The sequence below is a fragment of the Cetorhinus maximus genome, unplaced genomic scaffold, assembly GCF_964194155.1.
Source record: "Cetorhinus maximus unplaced genomic scaffold, sCetMax3.hap1.1 HAP1_SCAFFOLD_96, whole genome shotgun sequence".
Taxonomy (NCBI): Eukaryota; Metazoa; Chordata; class Chondrichthyes; order Lamniformes; family Cetorhinidae; genus Cetorhinus; species Cetorhinus maximus.
The window spans coordinates 318,157-345,478 of record NW_027596115.1 but is presented as its reverse complement, the minus strand read 5'-3'; positions in this window follow the sequence as shown (position 1 = coordinate 345,478).

Below are 27,322 nucleotides of genomic sequence, written 5' to 3'. Positions count from 1 at the left end.
ACCTGTCAATGGGTACAGTGCTGCAGAAACGAGGGTTTGACATGCCACAAGTGCTATTGGTTGTATGAATGCTGCGTGGTGAAGCGTATCGTAAAAGGAGGAATCACGTATGGGTCAGCAAGGTCCGTGACTCCAGCACCGTCTAGAGGCTCCACGGAATGTGCAGGGCCCGTGACCCCTGACCCACTGGTTCCTGGATCATGTGAATAAAACTGGCTGCGTTGGTCATCGCCTCTTGTCCGTGTCTCATTTCTCACTCGGATCGGTGTGTCTCCACATTGACAGGGAGGGAAGGGGGAGGTCAGACAATGGCAGGGCCACATTCAGGTCCTGTAGCTCCAGCATAATCATTTTCACAGAGTCATGCCTCAGAGCCATTGTCCCAGACGTGTCCATCACCATCCCTGGGTATGTCCCTGTCCCACCCGCAGTGACTCAGTGCTCTGCAGGCGGGAGGGAGTTTCCATTGGAGTCCTCAATATTGACTCATGACATCAGGTCAAACATGGACAACAAAATGGCTCCTTCTGATTCTCGTCTACTGCCCTCCCTCAGCCGATGATCCAGCACAAGTGCTCTTGGAGTAAAGGGCTGTTTGTCAGATTGGAGCATGTAGACAGTGCTGTTCCCCAATTACTCACATCAGGTATGTGGTGACATTCCTAAACTTGTCGATGAAACAATACTTGAAGTCATGGCAACCAGTGAGGACGATAGATATCGATGGAAACAGGACGTAGATAGGAGGGCAGAATGGGCAGAAAAGTGGCAGATGGAATTTTGTAGAGAGGGGTATGAGGTGATGCATTTTGACAGAAGGAATAGGGAGAGGCATTATTGCCTACATGACACAATTTTAAAGAGCGTTCAGAGACAGAGGGATATGGGGTGTTCCGAAATTTTATCTTTGACATTTGGCAGGGCAGGATGAGAGAGCAGTTAATGAAGTGTGGAGGGTATTGGGATTCATTGTTTAAAGTTCATTCATGGCAAATGGGCATCGCTGGCTAGGCCTGCATTTAATTCCCCTCCCAAATTGCCCCTTGAGAAGGTGGTGGTGAGCCGCTGCAGTTCCTGTGGTGTAGGTACATCCATAGCGCTGTTAAGGAGCGAGTTCATGGATTTTGACACAGTGACAGTGAAGGAACGGCCGATATATTTCCAAGTCGGGATGGTGAGTGGCTCAGAGGGGAACTTCCAGGTGGTGGTGTTCCCATGTGTCTACTGACCTTGTCCTTCTAGATGGTAGAGGAGTTAGATTTGGGCAGCGCTATCGAAGGAGCCTTGGTGAGTTCCTGCAGTGCATCTTGTAAATGGTACACACTGCAGCCAATGTGCGTCGGTGGTGGAGGGAGTGAATGTTTGTGGATGGGGTGCTGATCAAGCGGGGCAGCTTTGTTGCGGATGGTGTCGAGTTTCCTGAGTGTTGTGGGAGCCTCACTTGTCCAGGCAAGTGGTGAGTATTCCAACGAAATCCTGACTTGTGCCTTGTCGATGGTGGACAGGCTTTGGGGAGTCAGGAGGTGAGTTACTCTCTGCAGGATCCCCAGCCTCTGACCTGCTCTTGTAGCCACGGTATTTATTTGGCTGGTCTAGTTCAGTTTCTGGTCAATGGTAACCCCCAGGATGAAGTTAGTGGGGAATTCAGTAATGGTAATGGCATTGAATGTCAAGGGGTGATGGTTAGATTCTCCCTTGTTGGAGATGGTCATCACCTGACACTCATAAATTCAGGTATTGGGGACAAAATCAGGGGAAGATACTCTGAACAATTATAAAGCCCTGGTTAGGCCGCAGCTAGATTAAATGACCCAGCTCTGATTATCACACATGAGGGAGGATGTGAGAGCCCTGGAGGGGCTGCTGAGGATATTTAGAAGATTATAGCCTGTGTATTGTCCAAACAGACGGGCAGTGAACTGCTGGACCCTATCCTGTGCTGATTCATTATTGTCAGATCCTCACACCTTGTTCAAGGCTGTCAGACAGGATGACACCTGGTGTCCGGTCAGTTCCTTGTTCCAGGGAAATATTTAACAGGCCGGTAAACTGCTCATATTGACTGATTTGCGCTTCAACTCTGATGGCCGACATGGAACTCTTTATCCACTCATTGCATTCCAGACAGCTCCAAACTTTCATCCCATTCCTGGATACAGGAGACTAGTTTCATCTCCCGATAATGCCCATCACTGGGAGACAATTGAAGACCCATTAAAGGGAGTTTAATAGAGTCATCACGGATCAGGAAGCCATTCTGCCCATCCAGTCCATGCAGGTAGACGGCAGTGATGGATAAACTAAGACAGTACCCCTGGGAAGAGGGAATGGATAGGGGTTTGTGAGAATGAGGTAATCGAGAGCAGAATTTACAGGGTTGAAGGTACCGAGTGGGGCGGTATTTAAGATGTGAGGGGGCGGGTGGGAGAGGAGCTAGGTACTCGAGAAGGGGAGTGATAATTTCAATGCCGGGAGATTAGAAACTAATTGGAAACAAATTAAAATGTTTAGCAATAGAACGAGAAGGAAGATGTGGAGAATTCCTTTTGACACAAAGAGTTGTTGTGATCTGGAATGTGCTGCCCGAACGGATAATGGAAGCAGATTCAATAGCAACTTATCAAAGGGGAATTGTTTCAATAATTGACGGGGAACATAATGGCGGGGCGGTGGGTGAAGAGAACAGGTTGTGGAGGCATAATTTAGTAGATCTATCAAAGAGCCAGCAGAGACTCGATGGGCCAAATGGACCCCTACATTGCAAAAATATATTTACTTTAAACACAGTGAAGCATCCCTTTAAACCTCCAACATTTCAATCATTACACAGATCTGTCTCTCTGAATACTAATGAAATAAAGGATGGCTTGGGAGGCACATTTAGTCTATCACTCGAGAAACTGTTGGTCTCAGTTAATGAACAGCTCCATTAACAAGCTCAAGTTGGAGCCAGTGCTGACCGTGTGGTTGTGTGAATATTAACTACAGAATGCTCCATGCGTTGATATAAAGGGCATCCGTAATCCAGTCACCTCAATGTGACTCTGAGAGGTTCAGTGGAAGATGTGGAAAGCACTGCTCTTGCTGCTTGGACTCCTGGTGCTGCTACAGTCCATCGCTGAGGGTGGAGTCTTGAGTGCAAAGAAGCAGCGTGAGTACCACTCTCCCATGAGTGACACAGCAGAAACATTCAGGGAATGAAGAGGAGGCCATTCAGCCTCTTCAGCCTGTGCTACTAATCAATTGTTGTCTTAACTTCATCCGCCCATCTTTGTTCCACAACCCTTAAGACTTTTCCCAAACAGAAAGCTGTCCATCTCAGTTTAGCACCCTTCCATAAATCACCTTTAAAAGAAAAATAATCACCCTCCCCGATAAAAACCCAGGCAGCTTTCCTAGTCGCCTTGTGCTTCTCATCGACGTGCTGACCCTCGGTTAGATCCTCCATATCCCTCGGTTAGACCACACCTGGAGAACTGTGCACAGTTCAGCTCTCCATATCTCTCAGTTTGACCACTCTTGGAGGACTGTGCATAGTTCTGGTCTCCATATCACTATTTAAGGCCACACCTGGAACTTTGTGCACAGATCTGGTGTGGTTGAGTGTGTGGGGGAGTGGGGGTGGGGCTGTGGTTGCCTGGTTTTAGGAGTTGTGTTTGTGGGAGTTGGTGATGTTGTGGATGTGGGGGTGGTTAGCTTGTGGATGTGGGGTTGTTGGGGTTGTGGGTGTGGGGGTGGTGGGGGTGTGGGTGTGGGGGTGGGGGGGTGGGTGTGGGGGTGGGTGTGTGGGTGTGGGGAGTGAGGGGGTGTGGGTTTTGGTGTGTGGGTGTGGGGGTGGTGGTGTTTTGGGTGTGGAGGTGGGGGTGTGGGTGTGGGGGAGTGGATGTGGGGGTGTGGGGGTGTGGGTGTGGCTGTGGGTATGGGTGTGGGGGTGTTGGTGTGGTGGGGGTGTGGGGGTGGTGTTGTGAGTGTGGGTGTGTGGCGGTGTGGGTGTCGGGGTGTGGGTGGGGGTGTGGGTGTGGGTGTGGGTGTGTGTGTGATTATTAACTACAGATTATACTCTGAGTTCATATAAAGAGCTCCTGTAGCCCAGGCAGTTCAGTGTGGCTCTGAGGAGCTCAGTGGAAGATGAGGAAAGCACTGCTCTTGGTGCTGGTGCTCCTGGTGCTGGGACACATCATCGCTGAAAACTATAATTACGCAGGTCATTGAATCTCTCAGTCGCCAATCTATGAAACCATTCAGGAATGGCCATTCACCCACTCAAACATGGGCTGCCATTCGATTGGATCATTGTTGATCTGTATTTAAATCCATTTCTGCAGCTTGGTTCTGGAACATGAACCGTACCTTGGGACCAAAACCCTTCAATCCCAGGGTGGGAATGGTTGAAAAGTTTGTAAATTATATTTATTTTTGTTTAACTGTGCTCCAACCTCCAAAATTGACCCCATGGAAACTTAAAATTGCAACAAAAATCCAAGATGTTACAGGTTTTTACCACAGTTAAGGTCTGCATATCCCCTTGTTAGACCACACTCGGAGCACTGTGCAAAGTTCCAATCTCCATATCCCTCAGTTAGACCACACTCGGAGCACTGCGCACAGTTGAAGTCGCCATAACCCTCGGTTAGACCACACTCGAAGCACTGTGCACAGTTGAAGTCTCCATAACCCTCGGTTAGAGCACACCGGGAGCACTCTGCAGAGTCGAGGTCTCCATGTTCCTCGGTTACACCACACTCAGAGCACTGTGCACGTGTCTGGCCTGCATATTCCCTAGTGAGGCCTCACTCGGAGCACTGTGCACGTGTCTGGCCTGCATATTCCCTAGTGTGGCCTCACTCGTAGCACTGTGCACATGTGTGGCCTGCATATTCCCTAGTGAGGCCTCAATCGGAGCACTGTGCACATGTGTGGCCTGCATATTCCCTAGTGACGCCTCACTTGGAGCACTGTGTACATCTGTGGCCTCCATATTTCTTCGTTAGACATCATTGGGTGACTGTGGACAGTTCTGCTCTCCATGTCGCTTGGTTACGTCACCCATAGAGAGCTGTGAGTAGTCCTGTTCTCCAGGCCATGGCCTCATCCTGAAAGACCAAACTAACAATAGTGCAATAAAGTTTCGGGTGATGCATAATCAATGATTGAGTGAGAGTCGAGGGTCCTTTCTGGTGGCATCAGCAGCGGATTCCTTTCTGCATTTCAGGATGTTGGCATATACGAGGGGGAACCTGTCGATGGGCAAAATGCCGCAGAAATGAGGGTTTGATACGGAAGAAGTGCTATTGGTTGTATGAATGCTGCGTGGTGAAGCGAATCACAAAAGGAGGAATCACGTCTGGTTCATCAAAGTACGTGACTCCAGCACCAGGTCCAATGTCCGTGACGCCAGCACCGCCCTGAGGCTCCACGGACTGTGTAGGGCCCGTGCCCCCTGACCCACTGGTTCCTGGATCATGTGAATAAAACTGGCTGCGTTTGTCACCGCCTCTTGTCCGTGTCTCATTTCTCACTCGGATCGGTGAGTCTCCACATTGACAGGGAGGGAAGGGGGAGGTCAGACAATGGCAGGGCCACTTTCAGGTCCAGTAACTCCAGCATAATCATTTTCACAGAGTCATGCCTCAGAGCCATTGTCCCAGACGAGTCCATCACCATCCCTGGGTATGTCCCTGTCCCACCGGCAGTGACTCAGTGCTATGCAGGTGGGAGGGAGTTTCCATTGGAGTCCTCAATATTGAATCAAGACATCAGGTCAAACATGGGCTAGAAAATGGCTCCTTCTGATTCTCGTCTACTGCCCTCCCTCAGCCGATGATCCAGCACAAGTGCTCTTGGAGTAAAGGGCTGTTTGTCAGATTGGAGCATGTAGACAGTGCTGTTCCCCCAATTACTGACATCAGGAATACGGTGACATTCCAAAACTTGTCGATGAAACAATACTTGAAGTCATGGCAACCAGTGAGGACGATAGATATCGATGGAAACAGGACGTAGATAGGAGGGCAGAATGGGCAGAAAAGTGGCAGATGGAATTTTGTAGAGAGGGGTATGAGGTGATGCATTTTGACAGAAGGGATGGGGAGAGGCATTATGGGCTACATGACACAATTTTAAAGAGCGTTCAGAAACAGAGGGATATGGGATGTTCTGAAATTTTATCTTTGACATTTGGCAGGGCAGGATGAGAGAGCAGTTAGTGAAGCATGGAGGGTATTGGTCTCCATTGCTTACAATTCATTCATGGAATGTGGGCATCGCAGGCTAGGCTAGCATTTAATACCCCTCTCAAATTGCCCCTTGAGAAGGTGGTGGTGAGCCGCTGCAGTCCCTGTGGTGTAGGTACATCCATAGCGCTGTTAGTGAGCGAGTTTCAGGATTTTGACGCCAGCGACAGTGAAGGAACGGCCGATATATTTCCAAGTCAGGATGGTGAGAGTCTCAGAGGGGAACTTCCAGGTGGTGGTGTTCCCCATGTGTCTGCTGCCCTTGCCCTTCCAGATGGGAGAGGTGGTGAGTTTGCTAGATTTTGTCGAAGGAGCTTTGGTGAGTTGCTGCAGTGCATCTTGTAGATGGTAAACACTGCAGCCACTGTGCGTCGGTGGTGGAGGGAGTGAATGTTTCTGGATGAGGTGCCGATCAAGCGGGGCTGCTTTGTCCTGGATGGTGTCGAGCTTCTTGAGTGCTGTGGGAGCCGCACTCATCCAGGCAAGTGGAGAGTATTCCAACAAAATCCCTGGTTAGGCCGCAGCTAGATTAATACATCCAGCTCTGATCACCACACATGAGGGAGGATGTGAGAGCCTGCTGAGGATATTTAGAAGATTAAAGCCTGTGTATTGTCCACACAGACGGGCAGTGAGCTGCTGGACCCTATCCTGTGCTGATTCATTCCTGTCAGATCCTCACACCTTGTTCAAGGCTGTCAGACAGGATGGCACCTGGTATCCGGTCAGTTCCGTGTTCAAGGCAAATATTTAACAGGCCGGTAAACTGCTCAAAGTGACTGATTTGTGCTTCAACTCTGAGGGACGACATGGAACTCTTTATCCACACATTGCATTCCTGACATCTCCAAACTTTTATACCACTCCTGGATACCGGAGAGTAGTTTCGCCTCCAGCTAATGCCCATCACTGTTGGGCAATTGAAGGCCCATTAAAGGGAGGTTCATAGAGTCATCACGGCTCAGGAATCCATTCGGCCCATCCAGTCCATGCAGATAGACGGCAGTGAGTGATAAATGAAGACAGGACCCCTGGGAAGAGGGAATTGATACGGGCTTGTGGGAATGAGGTAATAGAGAGCAGATTTTCCAAGGTTGGAGGTACCGAGTGGGGAGCCAATAAAGATGTGAGGGGGCAGGTGGTAGAGGAACTAAGTTCTCTAGAAGGGGTGGGTAGAGGCTGTACCTGTGGGTGAGCTCAGTCACACCAGAGAAGGATCATGGTCTCATTTGGAGAAGAGAGTGATACACTGACCCTACAAAGGATAGATCACACTCGGAGCTCTGTGCATAGCTCTGGTCTCTATATCTCTCTGTTGGACCACACGTAGAGGAATGTGCACAGTTCTTGTCTCTATATCCCACGGTTAGACCTCATTTGGAGCACTGTGTACATTTCTGGTCTGCATAACCCTTTTAGACCACACTTGGAACATTGTGCACAGTTCTGCTCTGCATATCCATTGGCCTGGCCACACATGGATCTCTGTGCACAGTTCTGCTCTCAATTTCCCTTCGGCTGGCCACACTTGAAGCAAATTGAACAATTATGGTTCCAAATCCATTAGTTGGACCACACTCGGAGCACTGTGCACAGTTGTGCCCTCCATATCCCTCCGTTAGACAACACCCGGAGCACTGTTCATAGTTATTCTCTCCATATCGCTTGGGTAAGCCACCGATCGAAGACTGTGAGTGGTCCTGTGATCCATGTCCTTTGTCTAGGCCTCATATTCCAAGCAGGCAATAATGCAATATCGGTATGTGGTAGTTAAAGAGGGACCACAACATTTAGGGTGATACATAATAAATGTTTGAGCGAGAGTCGAGGGTCCTTACTGGTGGCATCAACAGCGGATTCCTTTCTGCATTTCAGTTGTTGTCTCTGCATGTGACAGATTTAAAGAGGGCACCTGTCAATGGGGACAGTGCTGCAGAAACGAGGGTTTGACACGCGACAAATGCTATTGGTTGTATGAATGCTGCGTGGTGAAGCGTATCATAAAAGGAGGAATCACGTTTGGGTCAGCAAGGCCCGTGACTCCAGTACCGTCTGGAGGCTCCACGGACTGTGTAGGGCCCGTGCCCCCTGATTTACTGCTTCCTGGATCATGTGAATAAAACTGGCTGCGTAGGTCACCGCCTCTTGTCCGTGTCTCATTTCTCACTCGGATCGGTGAGTCTCCACATTGACAGGGAGGGAAGGGGGAGGTCAGACAATGGCAGGGTCACATTCAGGTCCTGTAGCTCCAGCATAATCATTTTCACAGAGTCATGCCTCAAAGCCATTGTCCCAGATGTGTCAGTCACCATCCCTGGGTATGTCCCTTTCGCACCGGTAGTGACTCAGTGCTATGCAGTTGGGAGGTAGTTTCCATTGGAGTCCTCAATATTGACTCATGACATCAGGTCAAACATGGGCAAGAAAATGGCTCCTTCTGATTCTCGTCTACTGCCCTCCCTCAGCCGTTGATCCAGCACAAGTGCTCTCGGAGTAAAGGGCTGTTTGTCAGATTGGAGCATGTAGACAGTGCTGTTCCCCCAATTACTGACATCAGGAATACGGTGACATTCCAAAACTTGTCGATGAAACAATACTTGAAGTCATGGCAACCAGTGAGGACGATAGATATCGATGGAAACAGGACGTAGATAGGAGGGCAGAATGGGCAGAAAAGTGGCAGATGGAATTTTGTAGAGAGGGGTATGAGGTGATGCATTTTGACAGACGGATTAGGGAGAGGCATTATGGGCTACATGACACAATTTTAAAGAGCGTTCAGAGAAAGAGGGATATGGGGTGATCCGAAATTTTATCTTTGACATTGGGCAGGATGAGAGAGCAGTTAGTGAAGCGTGGAGGGTATTGGGCTCCATTGCTTAAAATTCATTCATGGAATGTGAGCATCGCTGTCTAGGCCAGCATTTAATGCCCCTCACAAATTGCCCCTTGAAAAGGCGGTGGTGAGCCGCTGCCATCCCTGTGGTGTAAGTACACCCACAGCGCTGTTAGGGAGGGAGTTTTAGGATTTTGACCCAGCGACACTGAAGGAACGGCCGATATATTTCCAAGTCAGAATGGTGAGTGGCACAGAGGGGAACATCCAGGTGATGGTGTTCCCATGTGTCTGCCGCTCTTGTCCTTCTAGATGGCAGAGATCGTGGGTTTGCAAGATGTTGTCAAAGGAGCCTTGGAGAGTTCCTGTAGAGCATCTTGTAGATGGTACACACTGCAGCCTCTGTGCGTCGGTGGTGGAGGGAGTGAATGTTTGTAGATGGGGTGCTGATGAAGCGCGTCTGCTTTGTCCTGGATGGTGTCGAGCTTCTTGAGTGTTGTGGGAGCCGCACTCATCCAGGCAAGTGGAGAGTATTCCAACAAAATCCTGACTGGTGCCTTGTCGATGATGGACAGGCTTTTGGGGAGTCAGGAGGTGAGTTACTCGCCACAGCATCCCCAGCCTCTGACCTGCTCTTGTAACCACAGTATTTATATGGCTGGTCCAGTTCAGTTTCTGGTCAATGGTAACCCCCAGGATGAAGTTAGTGGGGGATTCAGTGATAGTAATGCCATTGAACGTCAAGGGGCAATGGTTAGATTCTACCTTGTTGCAGATGGTCATTACCTGACACTCAAAAATACAGGTATTGGGGACAAAATCAGGGGAAGTTACTTTGAACAATTATAAAGCCCTGGTTAGGCCGCAGCTAGATTAATACATCCAGCTCTGATCACCACACATGAGGGAGGATGTGAGATCCCTGGAGGGGCTGCTGAGGATATTTAGAAGGTTAAAGCCTGTGTATTGTCCACACAGACGGGCAGTGAGCTGCTGGACCCTATCCTGTGCTGATTCATTCCTGTCAGATCCTCACACCATGTTCAAGGCTGTCAGACAGGATGGCACCTGGTATCCGGTCAGTTCCGTGTTCAAGGCAAATATTTAACAGGCCGGTAAACTGCTCAAAGTGACTGATTTGTGCTTCAGCTCTGATGGCCGACATGGAACTCTTTATCCACACATTGCATTCCAGACATCTCCAACCTTTCATCCCACTCTTGGATACAGGAGAGTAGTTTCGTCTCAAGCTAATGTCCATCACTGGGAGACAATAGAAGACCCATTAAAGGGAGATTCATAGAGTCATCACGGCTCAGGAAGTTATTCGGCCTATCCAGGCAATGCAGATAGACGGCAGTGAGGGATCACTGAGGACAGGGGCCCTGGGAAGAGGGAATATACAGTCGGTTGTGGGAATGATCTAAGAGGGAGGGATTTTTGCAGGGCTGGTAATGCCGAGTGGGGATGCAATTGGGATGTGGGGTGTTTGTGTGTGTGGTGTGTTGGGGGGTAGGAGGGGGTGGGAGAGATGATAGTGGCTCTAGAAGGAGGGGTGGAGGCTGTATCTCTGGGTGAGCTCAGTTACACCAGAGAAGGACACAGTTCTCACTGGGAACAGTGTGTTATGCTCTGACCCTACAATGGATAGGCCACTCGTGGAGCACTGTACACGGTTCTGGCCTACGTATCCCTCAGTTAGACCACACTCAGAAACCTGTGCACAGTTCTGGTCTCCATAAAGCTCGGTTAGACCACACTTGGAACACTGTGCACAGTTCTGATCTCCAAATCACTTGACCTGGCCAGGTTTGGAGGAGAGTGCATGGTTCTGGTCACCATATCACTCGTTTAGACCACGCTTGGTGCACTCTGCACATTTCCGGTCTCCAAATCCCTCATTTACCACACACGAAGCACTGTTCACAGTTTCGGCCTCCATACCCCTCGCTTGATGACACTTTGAGCACTGTGCACAGTTTTAGTTTCCATATCCCTCCGTTGGACCACACTTGAAGCACTGTGCACAGTTCTGCTCTTCATTACGCTTGGTTATTCCATCCATCGAAGGATGTGAGTAGTCCTGTTCTCCATGTCCTTTGTCTAGGCCTCACAGACCAAACAGGCAATAGTGCAATATCAGGATGTGGCAGTGAAAGGGGACTTCAACATTTAGGGTGATACATAATAAATGTTTGAGAGAGAGTCGAGGGTCCTTACTGGTGGCATCAACAGTGGATTCCTTTCTGCATTTCAGGTGTTCTCTCTGCATGTGACAGAATTAAAGGGGGCGCCTGTCAATGGGGACAGTGCTGTAGAAACGAGGGTTTGACACGCCACAAGTGCTATTGGTTGTATGAATGCTGCGTGGTGAAGCGTATCATAAAAGGAGGAATTACGTTTGGGTCAGCAAGGCCCGTGACTCCAGCACCGTCTAGAGGCTCCACGGACTGTGTAGGGCCCGTGTCCCCTGACCCACTGGTTCCTGGATCATGTGAATAAAACTGGCTGCGTTCATCACTGCCTCTTGTCCCTGTCTCATTTCTCACTCGGATCGGTGAGTCTCCACATTGACAGGGAGGGAAGGGGGAGGTCAGACAATGGCAGGGCCACATTCAGGTCCTGTAGCTCCAGCATAATCATTTTCACAGAGTCATGCCTCAGAGCCATTGTCCCAGACGTGTCCATCACCATCCCTGGGTATGTCCCTGTCCAACCGGCAGTGACTCAGTGCTCTGCAGGTGGGAGGGAGTTTCCATTGGAGTCCTCAATATTGACTCATGACATCATGTCAAACATGGGCAAGAAAATAGTTCCTTCTGATTCTCGTCTACTGCCCTCCCTCAGCCGATGATCCAGCACAAGTGCTCTGGAGTAAAGGGCTGTTTGTCCACACAGAGAGCAGTTTGTGAAGCGTGGAGGGTTTTGGGATTCATTCTTTAAAATTTATTCATGGAACGTGGGCATCGCTGTCTAGGCGAACATTTAATGCCCCTCCCACATTGCCCTTTGAGAAGGTGGTGGTGAGCCGCTGCAGTCCCTGTGGTGTAGGTACACCCACAGCGCTGTTAGGGAGGGAGATCCAGGATTTTGACCCAGCGACCGTGAAGGAACGGCCGATATATTTCCAAGTCAGGATGGTGACTGGCTCAGAGGGGAACTTCCAGGTGGTGGTGTTCCCATGTGTCTGCTGCCCTTGTCCTTCTAGATGGTCGAAGAGGTGGATTTGGGCAGCGCTATCGAAGGAGCCTTGGTGATCACTGCAGTGCATCTTGTAGATGGTACACATGCAGCCACTGTGCATCGGTGGTGGAGGGAGTGAATATTTGTTGGATGGATTGCCAAACAAGCAGGGCTGCTTTGTCCCGGATGGTGTCGAGCTTCTTGAGTGTTGTGGGAGCTGCACTCATCCAGGCAAGTGGGGAGTATTCCAACAAAATCCTGACTTGTGCCTTGTCGATGTTGGACAGGTTTTGGGGAGTCAGCAGGTGAGTTACTCTCCGCAGGATTCTCAGCCTCTGACCTGCTCTTGTAGCCACAGTATTTATATGGCTGGTCCAGTTCTGTTTCTGGTCAATGGTAACCCCCAGGATGAAGTTAGTGGGGGATTCAACGATGGTAATGGCATTGAATGTCAAGTGGCGTTGGTTAGATTCTCTCTTGTTGCAGATGGTCATTACCTGACACTCAAAAATACAGGTATTGGATTCAAACTCAGGGGAAGATACTCTGAACAATTATAAAGCCCTGGTTAGGCCGCAGCTAGATTAATACATCCAGCTCTGATCACCACACATGAGGGAGGATGTGAGAGCCCTGGAGGGGCTGCTGAGGATATTTAGAAGATTAAAGCCTGTGTATTGTCCACACAGACGGGCAGTGAGCTGCAGCCGTAATCCAGTCACCTCATTGTGACTCTGAGAGGATCAGTGGAAGATGAGGAAAGCACAGCTCTTGCTGCTTGGACTCCTGGTGCTGCTACAGCCCATCGCTGAGGGTGGAGTCGTGAGTCCAAGGAGGCGCCGTAAGTATAATTCTCCCAGGAGTGACACAGCAGAAACATTCAGAGAATGAAGAGGAGGCCATTCAGCCTCTTCATGCTACCAATCAATTGGCGTCTTAACTAAATCCGCCCATCTTTGTTCCACAACCCTTAAGGCTTTTCCCAAACAGAAAGCTGTCCATCTCAGTTAAGCACCCTTCCTTAAATCACCTTTAAAGAAAAATAATCATCCTCCTCGATGAAATCCCAAGCAGCTTTCCTAGTCGCCTTGTGCTTCTCATCGACGTGCTGACCCTCGGTTAGATCCTACGTTAACTATTAGCTTTGGTCAGTGTTTTATGGCCCTGCCGCAGTGTGTCTCCCCATGGTGGATGTGGTCAGACATTTTAATCTCCGTTCACTCCGCTGGGACTGTAATGTCCTGTCGGGCGGGAGGGCATCTAGACCCCTGGCCTGTGTTTCCAAATCCCTCCATTGTCCCAACCCCCTTCATATAGAATCTGCGGCATTTCCCTTGTGCACAGTTCCACCCCCCATAACCCTCGGTTAGACCACACTTGGAGCACTGTGCACAGTTCTGGTCTCCATATCCCTTGGTTTGTCCACACCTGGAGCACTGTGCACAGTTCTGGTATCCATATCCTTTGGTTTGTCCACACCTGGAGCACTGTGCACAGTTCTGGTCTCCATGTCCCTTGGTTTGTCCACACCTGGAGCACTGTGCACAGTTCTGGTCTCCATATACCTCAGTCAGTCCACACTTGGAGCCCTCTGCACATTTCCACCCTCCATATCCCTCAGTTAGAGCACACTTGGAGCACTGTGCACTGTCCTGGTCTCCATATCCCTTGGTTGCACCACACCCGGAGCACTGTGCACAGTTCTGGTCTCCATATCCCTCGGTTAGGCCACACTTGGAGCACTATGCACAGTTCTGGTCTCCATATTCCTCAGTTAGACCACACCTGGAGTCACTGTGCACAGTTCTGGTCTCCATATCCCTCAGTTAGACCACACTTGGAGCACTGTGCACAGTTCTGGTCTCCATATCTCTCAGTTAGACCACACTTGGAGCACTGTGCACAGTTCTGGTCTCAATATCCCTCAGTTAGTCCACACTTGAGCACTGTGCACAGTTCTGGTCTCCACATCCCTCGGTTAGACCACAGCTGGATAACTGTGTACAATTCTGGTCTCCATGTCACTCTTTTAGCCCAACCTTGGAGCCCTGTGCCCCTTTCTGGTCTCCAGAGTATTTGGGTACATGGCACCGAGGTGCAGCAGGGCTCTGAAAGTTGATAACAGTGAACTCTTCCTTTCTATTTCCCAGAACCACCCCAATATTGCGAGGATTTGAGAGGCGCCTGCAGGTTTTTCCGATGTTACAGGTACGAGAGGCGGATCAGGGGACACTGCACGTTATGGCTCCATTGCTGCGTCACTAACATCACTTCCTAAACATAACATGTCCCAATGTGCGAATCGTCCATGAATCCGACTGGAACTAACTGTAATTTCCATCATTCCTGCTCTGACACATTGTGTGGATCCAATGACCCCTGACCCACTGCTTTCTGAGTCATGTGAATAAAACTGGCTGCATCGATCACCGCCTCTTGTCCGTGTCTCATTTCTCACTGGGATCGGTGAGCCTCCACATTGACAGGGAGGGAGGGGAGGTCAGACGATGTCAGGGTCACATTGACACCCGGCTGCACCAACATAATCACACTGTCAGAATCATAACTGAAAAGCCAACGTCACGATGTCTTCAGCAACCCTGCAGACGGAGCGCAGCGTAGATACACCTGGTCGCGGCCAGACGGGTCCATCCATTCCAGGATAGACTTCCTGTTTGTGTCCCGCGCGTTCGCAGTCAGATCCACCGACGCCAAGCCGGTGTTCTTCTCTGACTGCTGCCTCCTACTGGCTGACTGTCACTTAGAGGAAGACCAGAGGGTGGGCGGGGGGGGAGCATGGACGCTAAACGTGCAACTGCTGACCCCAGAGAACATTGAGGAGCTCAAGAGGGATGACAAAGGTTGGAGAAGCGGGAATCCCCCTCTTTGAGTCCCTGACACACCGGGTGGGAAGCGATCGAGGGAAACATCAAGAGGTTTCTCATCCTCAAAGGCACCCGGAAAGCTAGAAAGGGACAGAGGGAAATGTCCCGACTCCAGAAAAACATGCAGGACCTGCTCCGGCTGCAGTCGATGGGAAGGTCGATGTCAAGGAGGAGCTCCAAGAGGTGAAGAGCCAGCAAGAGCCTCGCTCTTTGCCTCGGAGGCCTCCGAGATCATCTTGCGATCCAGAGTCCGCTCCGTGGAGCAGGATGAGACGGGCTCACGTTTCTTCTTCCAAAAGGTACACAGAGAGAGAGAGCTCTGTGATCAGCAGCCTGAAGGAAGAAGACGGCTCAGTAAAGACATCGCGGTCCCACATTTCGAGGATCAGTAAATCCTTTTGATGCCGGATTGTATGACGTGAAGCCCACAGACAGCACGGCCTCCCAGTCCCTCCTGTCCTCTATCACGGAGATGTCTTAGACGACAGTACACGGGAGAGCCTCGACAAGCCGCTATCTCCTGACGCACTGAGTAAGGCCCTTGAGTCCTTCGGGAAGAGTAAAACTCCCAGAAGTGAGGGCTTGCCGGCGGAGTTGTATTGGGCTTTGTGGGACTGGATGGGCCCAGACCTGCTAGAAGTGTACGAGATTATGCTCCTGTACCGGTAGCATGTCAGAATCCATGAGGAAAGGTACCATCACCCTCACTACAAGCACATGGGGGGAAAGGGAGGGAATTAGGAATTGGCGACCCATTTCACTGTTGAATGTGGACTATAAGATTCTGTCCAAGGTCATCGCCAATCGGGTCAAGTCCGCTCTGGAGTTGATGATCCACCCTGACCAGACCTGCGCTGTGCCCGGGCAGGAAGATCTCTGACAGCCTCGCGCTGCTCAGGGATACGATTGCCTATGTACAGGACAGGGGTGTGGAGACCTGCCTCATCAGCCTGGATCAGGAGAAGGGCCTTTGACAGAATATCGCACACCTACATGGTGGATGTGCTCTCCAAAATGGGGTTTGGGGGAGGGAATTCGCAACTGGATCCAACTGCTCTACACTAACATCAGTAGCACAGTCTCAATCAATGGGTGGGAATTGGATAGCTTTCCGATTAAATCTGGAGTCAGGCAGGGCTGCCCTCTCTCCCCTGTCCTGTTTGTGTGTTGCATAGAACCCTTTGCTGAGTCCATCAGGATGGATCCGGGTATAAGAGGAGTGACGATCCCAGGCAGTGGAGGCACTCAGGTCAAAGCCTCCCTGTACATGGACGATGTCGCCGTCTTCTGCTCGGACCCGCTGTCGGTGCGCAGACTGATCCACATCTGCGACCAGTTCCAACTGGCCTCGGGAGCCAAGGTAAATCGTGGGAAGAGCGAGGCCATGTTCTTTGGGAACTGGGCTGACCGATCCTTTGTCCCCTTCACCGTCAGGGCTGACGGCCTGAAGGTGCTGGGGATATGGTTCAGGAGGGACCAGGGCATGCATTAGAAACTGGAAGGAGCGAGTGTCTATGGTGAAAAGGAAACTGGGCATGTGGGAGCGACGCTCCCTCTCCATTGCGAGTAAGAACCTGGTCATCAGGTGTGAGGCACTCTCGCTGTTGCTGTACGTGGCGCAGGTCTGGCCCATTCCACACTCCTGCGCGATGGTGATCACCCGAGACATCTTCCGCTTTATCTGGAGGTCGAAAATGGATCGTGTCCGCAGGGACGCGATGTATAAGCCTCTAGATAAAGGGGGAAAAAACGTGCCCAACATCGCCCTCATACTGATAGCCACCTTTGTGTGTGGCTGCATCAAGCGGTGCGTAGACCCTCAGTACGCAAACACCGAGTGTCACTACGTGCTGAGGTTCTACCTGTCCCCGGTGTTGCGAAGGATGGGTGTGGCCACGCTGCCGCGGAACGCTCCAAGTAGTTGGACCGTGCCGGACCACCTGCTCCTCGTGGGAAAATTTATGCAGAGAAACACCTTTGACCACAAGTCCATCGGGCAGTGGTCAGCACGGAACGTCTTAGAGGCCCTGAGGGAAAAGGAGAGGGTGGATCCTGTGGGATGTTTGCCCCAGCAGATTGTGTCTGAACCATGTCCTGACTCCATAAACCTGCCTTTGCCCCGTTCCCCTCAAAACATTGGCCAAGCAAAAATCTCTCCATCTCAGCTTTAAAGTGAGCAACTTACCGACACTAATTGCCATTTGTGGAAGTGAATTCCAAGCCTCTGCCTCCCTTTGTGTGTCTGTGTGTCCCTTTGCGAGACTCACCAAGCAGCGGGAACATCTTCTACATATCCACCTTCACTCGATTCTACCCGAATATTTAAGATACTTGAGCAATGGGAACAGTGCCTCTGGCTTCCCTACAACAATCTAACCTTAGCTTGTGCCCTATATTTTCATTCTTCTCCAAGTGCAGAGGGTTCCTGACTGTCCTGCAACGAACTACCCATCACCTGCGCCCTATCCTCACAAATCGATTCCTCAGGCTATTCGTCTAGACAGTCAGCATTCACTTTTTGGCTCCTGCTCAATGCTGATGCTAGACTCATTGGAGCCCAAATGCAAAACATGGCCAAATGCAATCTCAGTTCATACCTCCTCTTTTTAATATCCTTAAAGCTACATGAAAGCGGTTTGACTGTTAAAGAGATGCCAAGTCAAAGGCACCTTAACAATATTCCAATAATACATACATATCAAGGAATTTCATCACTAACATTATGTACAGTAGAATTGATTTTGGAAGTAACAATAATTACACCAATGTCTCAATGAGGTGATTCCAAACAAGGTTAGAACATCATTTTCTTTTCGATATGCCTGGCTCTGTTCTTGACGCTCTCTCCTGCATTCTTCAGGTAATCAGGCTAGATCCCTTGTCTTCAAAGTTATGGTCGTGTCAGGAATATGCTGGGCCATGACCTTGCAGGTTGTGTTTGAATTCAATTCTGCTGCTGATCATGACCCATAGTGCCTGGTAGATGTTGAGATTTGAGTTGTTTGACCTGTTCTGAATATATTCCATTGAAAGCAATGAGGGCCACACAACACAATGGAGAGTGTCCTCAGTGTGAAGACAGGAGCCAATCGTCACAAGGACTGTGCGGTGGTCATTCCTACCAACACCGTCAGGGACAGATGTATCTGCAGCAGGTAGATTGGTGAGGATGGGGTGGAGATGAATCTTCCCTCTTGTTGGTTCACCTGCCTCAGATCTCATGGTCTTTGTGTTATGTTTCTGTAAGTGTGTCTACATTGGAGTTATCAGATGTCAATGTGGACCTGCCATTGTCTGACCTCCCCTCCCTCCCTGTCAATACGGAGACACGCCGATCCGAGTGAGAAATGAGACACGGACAAGAGGTGGTGTTCGATGCAGCCAGTTTTATTCACATGATTCAGAAAGCAGTGGGCAAGGGGTCATTGGATCCACACAATGTGTCAGAAGCAGAATTACAGGAATTACAGATAGCTTCAATCAGAGCCTCAGGCGGCTCTCACAGGGGGACATTTCCCCTTCTTGTTACTCAGTCAGCCTTGCAGCACTTAAAAACGAGGAAGCATTTCTCCATCGTCTCAGTCTCACCTTTCTTGCACCCGAGTGGTCTACAGGACTCTCCTGTTTTACTACATCCCAAGGCTCGACCTAGGAAAGAGAAAGAAAGACTTCATTGATGCCAACAGTCATGCACCTCGAGGGCCCAAGTTTAGTCTAACTGATGTACATTCAGACCTAACCTGTAGAGACTGCATCCGGAGTGATCTAACTAAGGGATATGGAGACACGAACTGTGCCGAGTGAGCCTAGTTTTGTCTAACCGAGGGATACGGAGACTGGAACTGTGCACATTGATCCAAGTGTGGTCATACGAAGAATAATGAAGACCAGAATAGCTTCAATCTGAGCCTCAGGCGGCTCTCACAGGGGGACATTTCCCCTTCTTGTTGCTCACTTAGACGTGCAGCACTTAAAAAAAAGGAAGCATTTCTCCTTCGTAACATCCTCATATGCCTTGCACCCGAATAGTCTACAGGTGCTTCCATTTTTATTATATCCCAAGCCTCGACCTAGGAAAGAGAAATGAAGACCTCATTGATGCCAACAGTCATGGCCCTCGAGGGCCCAAGTTTAGTCTAACTGATGTGCACAGTGATCCAAGCGTGGTCATACGAAGGATAATGAAGATCAGAATAGTGCACGGTGCTCCAAGTGTTGTCTAAGCAAGTTATAAACAGACCAGAAATGCTCTCAATCAGAAAGCTACAATGTATTTTACACAACTGAATACCAGCGCAGTCCTGATGAGCTGAATGGTCTCCCATGGTCCCTCTCAGGGTTTCTATAAATTGAGCACTGAGGGATATACTCACTTTCCAATGTAGACGTTGCACTCAATCCTCCATCGGCAGTGATGGGCTGCACCAGCACCAGGAACCCAAGCAGCAAAAGTAGTGCTTTCCACATTCTCCACTGATCTCCGCCCAGTCACAATGAGATAGCTGGAGCACTGACACTCTTTATATGTCCACACAGAGCATTCTGTAGTTAATAATCACTCACACGCGGCGTGGGTAGACTCTAACATGGACACGTTGAAGGGAACGTTCACTAACTGAGTCCAACATTAACTGGAATCAAATAGGTTTCTTTATTAATAAGAAGAGGGACAGATCTGAATAATGATTGAGCTGACAAAGGTTCATAGGAATTGTTAGCTGTGTTTTAAATCAGAATCATACAACAGAGACGGAGGCCATTTGACCCATGGTGCCTATGCTAGCACCTTGATCATGTTATCTCATTATTCCCAGTTTCCTCTGTGCTTTGTCCTTAGCTATGCAATATTTTCCCGCACAATTATTCATCCAATTCCTCTTCTGAAGTTTACTGTTCAATCTTCTCTGAATGTCCCTTCAGGCAGCGAGTTCCAGTTCACAAAAACCCCTTTAATAAACGGAAATTCTCATCATCCTCCATCAAGTTCTTTTGTCAATGAAATAAAATCTGTTTCTACTGGTTCCCTAATCTCCCGCCCTCGGAAATCTCCCACGATCTCTATTGGGAGAAGAGTTGGGGAGCTCTACCTGGTGTCCTGGGGCCAATGTTTATCCATCGGCCAACACCACGATCACACATTATCCAGTCAGCATTGCATTGCTGCTGGGATCTTGCTGTGCACAAATTGGCTGTCACATATTGTGGATTAAAGCAGTGACTGTCCTTTAATGTGACGGAATTGACTGTGATGAATGTTGCATTGCTCTGGTGAATGGTTCCATATAAACCCAAATCTTCATTTCATTATTTCTCTCTTTATCTGCTTTTCCTTTTCTCTCTCCTTTTCTTTCACTTTGTCCCTTTGACTGTCTGTCTGTCTGCCTGTCTCTCTGACAGTCTGTCTGTCTGCCACTCTATCTGCCTGTCTGTCTGACTGTATGCCTGTCTATCTGCCTGTCTGTCTGCCTGCCTGGCTCACCGTCTCTATCTCTCTGTTTGTCTGTCTGTCTGTCTGTTTATCTATCAGCATGGACTAGATGGGCTGAATGGATACCTGAGATGGCAGATTCCCTTCCCTAAAGGACATGAGTCAACCAGGTGGGTCCAAATGTGTTGTAACTGAGGGATACGGAGACCAGAACTGTGCAGAGAGCTCCAACTGTGGTCTGCCCGATGGGTATGGGGAACAGAACTGTGCACGGTGCTCCAAGTGTGGCCAGGCCAAGGGATATGGAGACCTTAACTGTGTCAAGGACTCCAAATGTGGTCTAACCGAGGGATATGGAGGCCATAACTGCGTATAGTGCTCCTAGTGTGGACGAACAGAGGGATATGGACACCAGAACTTTACACAGTCCTCAAAGTTTCTCCAACCGAGTGATGTGGAGGCCAAAACTGTGCACAGTGCTCCAAGTGTGGTCAAGCGAGGGACATGGAGGCCAAAACTGTGCGCAGTGCTCCGAGTGTGGTCTAACTGAGTGATTTGGAGACCAGAACTTAGCCCAGTGCTCCGAGTGTGGTCTAACCGAGGGATATGGAGACCAGAAATGTGCCCAGTGCTCCAAGTGTGGCCAGGCCAAGGGAAATGGAGAACAGAACTGTGCACAGTGAACCAAATGTTGTCTAACTGAGGGATTCAGACACCAGAACTGTGCAAAGTGCTCCAAGTGTGGTCTGCCCGAAGGGTATGTAGAACAGAACAGTGCGCAGTGCTCCAAGTGTGGCCAGGCCAAGGGATATGGAGACCATAACTGTGTCAAGTACTCCAAGTGTGGTCTAACCGAGGGATATGGAGGCCATAACTGTGTATAGTGCTCCAGGTGTGGCTGAAGAGAGGGATATGGAGGCCAGAACTGTGCACAGAGCTCAAAGTGTCTTCAACTGTGTGAAGTGGAGGCCAAAAGTGTGCACAGTGCTCCGGGTGTGGTCCAAACGAGGGATATGGTGAGCAGAACTGTGCACAGAGCTCCAGGTGTGTCAGGCCAAGGGCTATAGAGGCCCGAACGGTGCACAGTGCTCTAAGTGTGGTCTAACCGAGCGATACAGAGACAAGAACTGTGCACAGTGCTCCCCGTGTGGCCCATCCTTTGTAGGGTCAGTGTATCACTCACTGCTCCCAATGAGACCCTGCTCCTTCTCTTGTGTCACTGAGCTCACCCAGAGATAAAGTCTCCATCCCTCATTCCAAAACCCCTATCTCCTCTCACACCCGCCCCCTCACATCTTATTTCTCTCCCCACTCGGTTCCTCCAACCCTGGAAAATCTGCTCTCTACTACCTCATTCCCACAACTCTCTATCTATTCCCTCTTCCCAAGTGTGCTCACCTCATTGATCCCTCACTGCCGTCTATCAGCATGGACTAGATGGGCTGAATGGATTCCTGAGATGGCAGATTCCCTTCCGTAAGGGACATGAGTCAACCAGGTGGGGCTTCACCACAATCCACTAGTTTCTATCTCACCATCACCGCTATTTGGGTTTTATTTTAAATCCGGGGCTATAATTTCTCCAACCCCACACCCTACAGTGAGTCTGCAGTCAGGGGCCCGGACAATCCTCCAGTCGGCATTTCCGGGGGCTGTGTTCAGCATCGTGAACTCTATCCTGTGTAGGGTCAGTGTATATCACTCACTGTGCCCAGTGAGACCATGGTCCTTCTCTGGTGTGACTGAGCTCACCCAGAGATACAGCCTCCACCCCTCCTTCTAGAGCCACGATCATCTCTCCCACCCCCTCCTATCCACCCAAACACCCCCACCCCCAACAACCCACATCGCAATTGTCTACCCACTCGGCACCTCCAGCCCTGCAAGATTCCTTCCCTTTTACCTCATTCCCACAACCCTCTATCCATTCCCTCTTGCCAGGGCCCCTGTCCTCATTGATCCCTCACTGCCGTCTATCTGCAATGCCTGGATGGGCCGAATGGCTTCCTGAGCCCTGATGTCCCAATGAATCTACCTTAATTGGGTGTTTAATTGACTCCCAGTGATGGGCATTAGCTGGAGACTAAACTACTCTCCTGTTACCAGGAGTGGGATGAAAGATTGGAGATGTCTGGAATGCACTGTGTGTATAAAGAGTTCCATGTCGTCCTTCAGAGTTGAAGCGCAAATCAGTCACTATGAGCAGTTTACCGGCCTGTTAAATATTTCCCTGGAACACGGAACTGACCGGACACCAGGTGCCATCCTGTCTGACAGCCTTGAACAAGGTGTGAGGATCTGACAGGAATGAATCAGCACTGGATAGGGTCCAGCAGCTCACTGCTCGTCTGTGTGGACAATACACAGGCTTTAATCTTCTAAATATCCTCAGCAGCCCCTCCAGGGCTCTCACATCCTCCCTCATGTGTGGTGATCAGAGCTGGATGTATTAATCTCGCTGCGGCAGAAGCAGGGATAATAAATTCTTCAATTAAGTGTATCTACCCCTGATTATGTCCACAGTACCTTTATTTTTGAGTGTCAGGTAATGACCATCTGCAACAAGGGAGAATCTAACCATCGCCCCTTGACATTCAATGCCATTACCATCGCTGAATCCCCCTCACTATCAACATCCTGGGTGTTACCATTGACCAGAAACTGAACTGGACCAGCCATATAAATACTGTGGCTACAAGAGCAGGTCAGAGGCTGGGGATCCTGCGGAGAGTAACTCACCTCCTGAGTCCCCAAAGCCTGTCCACCAATTAAAAGGAACAATTCAGAAATCTGATGGAATACTCCCCACTTGCCTGGTTGAATGCGGCCCCCACAACACTCCAGAAGCTCGACACCATACAGGACAAAGCTTGATCAGCACCCCATTCACAAATATTCAATCCCTCCACCAACCACGCACAGTAGCTGCAGTGTGTGCCATCTACAAGATGTACTGCAGCGACTCACCAAGACTCCTTCGACAGCGCGACACAAACCCATGACCTCTGCCATCTAGAAGGACAAGGGCAGCAGACAAATGGATTTTCCCCTCTGTGCCACTTACCATCCTGACTTGGAAATATATCGGCCGTTCCTTCACTGTCGCTGGGTCAAAATCCTGGAATGCCCTCCCTAACAGCGCTATGGATGTACCTACACCACAGGGACTGCAGCGGCTCACCACCACTTTATCAAGAGGCAATTTGGGAGGGGCATAAAATGCTGGTCTAGACAGCGATGCCCACATTCCCTTAATGAATTTTAAGCAATGGAGCCCAAAACTCTCCACGCTTCACTAACTGCTCTCTCATCCTGCTCTGCCCAATTGTCCAATCTGACAAACAGCCCTTTACTCCAAGAGGACTTGTGCGGGATCATCGGCTGAGGGAGGGCATTAGACGAGAATCAGCAGGAACCATTCCCTTGCCCATGTTTGACCTGATGTCATGAGTCAATATTGAGGACTCCAATGGAAACTCCCTCCCGCCTGCAGAGCACTGAGTCACTGCCGGTGGGACAGGGACATACCCAGGGATGGTGATGGATACGTCTGGGACAATGGCTCTGAGGCATGACTCTGTGAAAATGATTATGCTGGAGCTACAGGACCTGAATGTGGCCCTGCCATTGTCTGACCTCCCCCTTCCCTCCCTGTCAATGTGGAGACACACCGGTCCGAGTGAGAAATGAGACATGGACAAGAGGCGGTGACCAACGCAGCCAGTTTTATTCACATGATCCAGGAACCAGTGGGTCAGGGCGCACGGGCCCTACACAGTCCGTGGAGCCTGTAGACGGTGCTGGAGTCACGGTCCTTTGATCTGGGTCTTTTGTCACTGGCCTTGGTTTCCCATCCCTGCTTCATCCACATTTGTTACCCTTCACCACGCAGCATTTATAGATCCAATAGCACTTGGGGAATATCAAAACCTCGTTTCTGCGGCAGGGTCCCATTCGACAGGTGGCCCCTGATACTCTGTCACATTCAGTGGACATTCCTGAAATGCAGAAAGGAATCCGCTGTTGTTACCACCAGTAAACACCCTCGACTCTCGCTCAAATATTTATTATGTGTCACCCTAAATGTTGAAGTCCCCCTTTCACTACCACACACCGATATTGCACAATCGTCAGATTGGTCTGTGAAGTCTAGACAAAGGACATGGAGATCAGAACAGCGCACAGGGCTCTATGAGACGCCTAACCAAGGGATATGGAGAGCAGAACTGTACCCAGTGGAACAACTGTGGTCTAACCGAGGGATATGGAGTCCAGAACTGTGAACAATGCTCCAGAAGTGGTCCAACTGAGGGATAAGGAGAGCTGAACTGTGCACAGTGCTCCAAGTGTGGTCTAGCTGAGGGGTATAGAGACCAGAACTGCGCTCAGTGCTAGAGATGTGGCCTAAATAAGGGATATGGAGAACTGAACTGTGCACAGTGCTCCAGATGTGGTCTAACTGAGGGATTTGGAGATTGGAACTGTGCACAGTGCTCCAAGTGTGGCCTAACCGAGTGATATGGAGATCGGAAGTGTGCACAGTGCTCCAAGTGTGGTCTCACCGAGAGATTTGGAGAACTCAGTTGTAAATAAAACCTACAATATCTTAGAATTTTGTTGCAATTTTAAGATTCTGTGGGGTAAATTGTTGAGGTTGGAGCTCAAATAAACAAAAATATCTATAATTTACAAACTTTTCAAGCATTCCCACGCTTGGATTGAAGGGTTTTGGTCCCAAGGTATGGTTCGTGTTCCCGAACCAAGCTGCAGAAATGGATTTAAATACAGTTCAACAATGATCCAATCGAATGGCAGCACATGTTTGAGTGGGTGAATGGCCTATTCCTGTTCCTGTGAATGGTTTCATAGATTGGCGACTGAGAGATTCACTGACCCACAACCCCACACCCCCACACCCACACCCCCACACCCACACCCCCACCACCCACACACCGACCAACCCCCACACCCACACCTCCACTACCCCCAAACCCACACACCCACCACCCACTACCCCCATACCCACACACCCACCACCCACAGACTCACACACCCACCACCCACAGACTCACACCCTCACCAACCACAGACCCACACACCCCCACACCCACACACCCACCACCTCAGACACCCCCACACACACACACACCCACCACCCACAGACTCACACCCCCACCACCCACAGACCCACACATCCCCACACCCACACACCCACCACCTCCCACACCCCCACACCGACACACCCACAGACCCACACACCCCCACACCCACACACCCACCACCTCCCACACCCCCACACCCACACACCCAAACACCCACCACCCCCACACCCCCAAACCCACACCCCCACACCTACACACCCACAGACCCACCACCCCCACACCCACACCCCCAAACCCACACACCCACAGACCCACCAACACCACACACACACCCCCAACACCCCCACACCCACAGACCCACCACCGCCACACCCACAGACCCACCACCCCCCACACCCACACTCCCACTACCCCCACACCCACACCCCCACCAAACCCACACCCACATACCCACCACCCCCACCACCCCCACACCCACACTCCCACTACCCCCACACCCACGCCCCCACCACCCCCACACCCACACACCCATCACCCCCACACCCACATTCCCATTACCGCAACACCCACACCCCCACCACCCCCAAACCCACGCCCCCACCACCCCCACACCCACACACCCACCACCCCCACACTCACACTCCCACATCCACACACCCACAAACCCACATCTGCCCAGAAACACAACCCCACCACCCCGACACCCTCAACCCCACCAGAACTGTGCACAGAGCTCCAGGTGTGGTCTAACCGAGGGATATGGAGGATCTAACCGAGGGTCAGCACGTCGATGAGAAGCACAAGGCGACTAGGAAAGCTGCCTGGGTTTTTATGGGGGAGGATGATTATTTTTCTTTTAAAGGTGATTTATGGAAGGGTGCTAAACTGAGATGGACAGCTTTCTGTTTGGGAAAAGCCTTAAGGGTTGTGGAACAAAGGTGGGAGGATGTAGTTAAGACACCAATTGATTAGTAGCACAGGCTGAAGAGGCTGAATGGCCTCCTCTTCATTCTCTGAATGTTTCTGCTGTGTCACTCCTGGGAGAGTTATACTTACGGCGCCACCTTGGACTCACGACTCCACCCTCAGCGATGGGCTGTAGCAGCACCAGGAGTCCAAGCAGCAAGAGCAGTGCTTTCCTCATCTTCCGCTGATCCTCTGAGAGTCACAATGAGGTGACTGGATTAGGGTTGCCCTTTATATCAACGCATGGAGCATTCTGTAGTTAATATTCACACAACCACACGGTGAACACTGGCTCCAACTTGAGCTTGTTAAAGGAGCTGTTCATTAACTGAGACCAACAGTTTCTCGAGTGAAAGACTAATTGTGTCTCCCAAGTCATCCTTTATTTCATTAGTATCTGCAAGAAGGGAGAATCTAACCATCGCTCCTTGACATTCAATGCCATTGTAATCACTGAATCCCCCACTAACTTCATCCTGGGGGTTAACATTGACCAGAATCTGAACTGGACCAGCCAGAGAAACACTGTGGCTACAAGAGCAGGTCAGAGGTTGGGAATCCTGCAGAGAGTAACTCATCTCCTGACTCCCCAAAGTCTGTCCACCATCTACAAGGCACCAATCAGGAGTGTGATGGAATACTCCCAGATTGCCTGGATTAGTGCGGCGCCCACAACACTCAAGATGCTC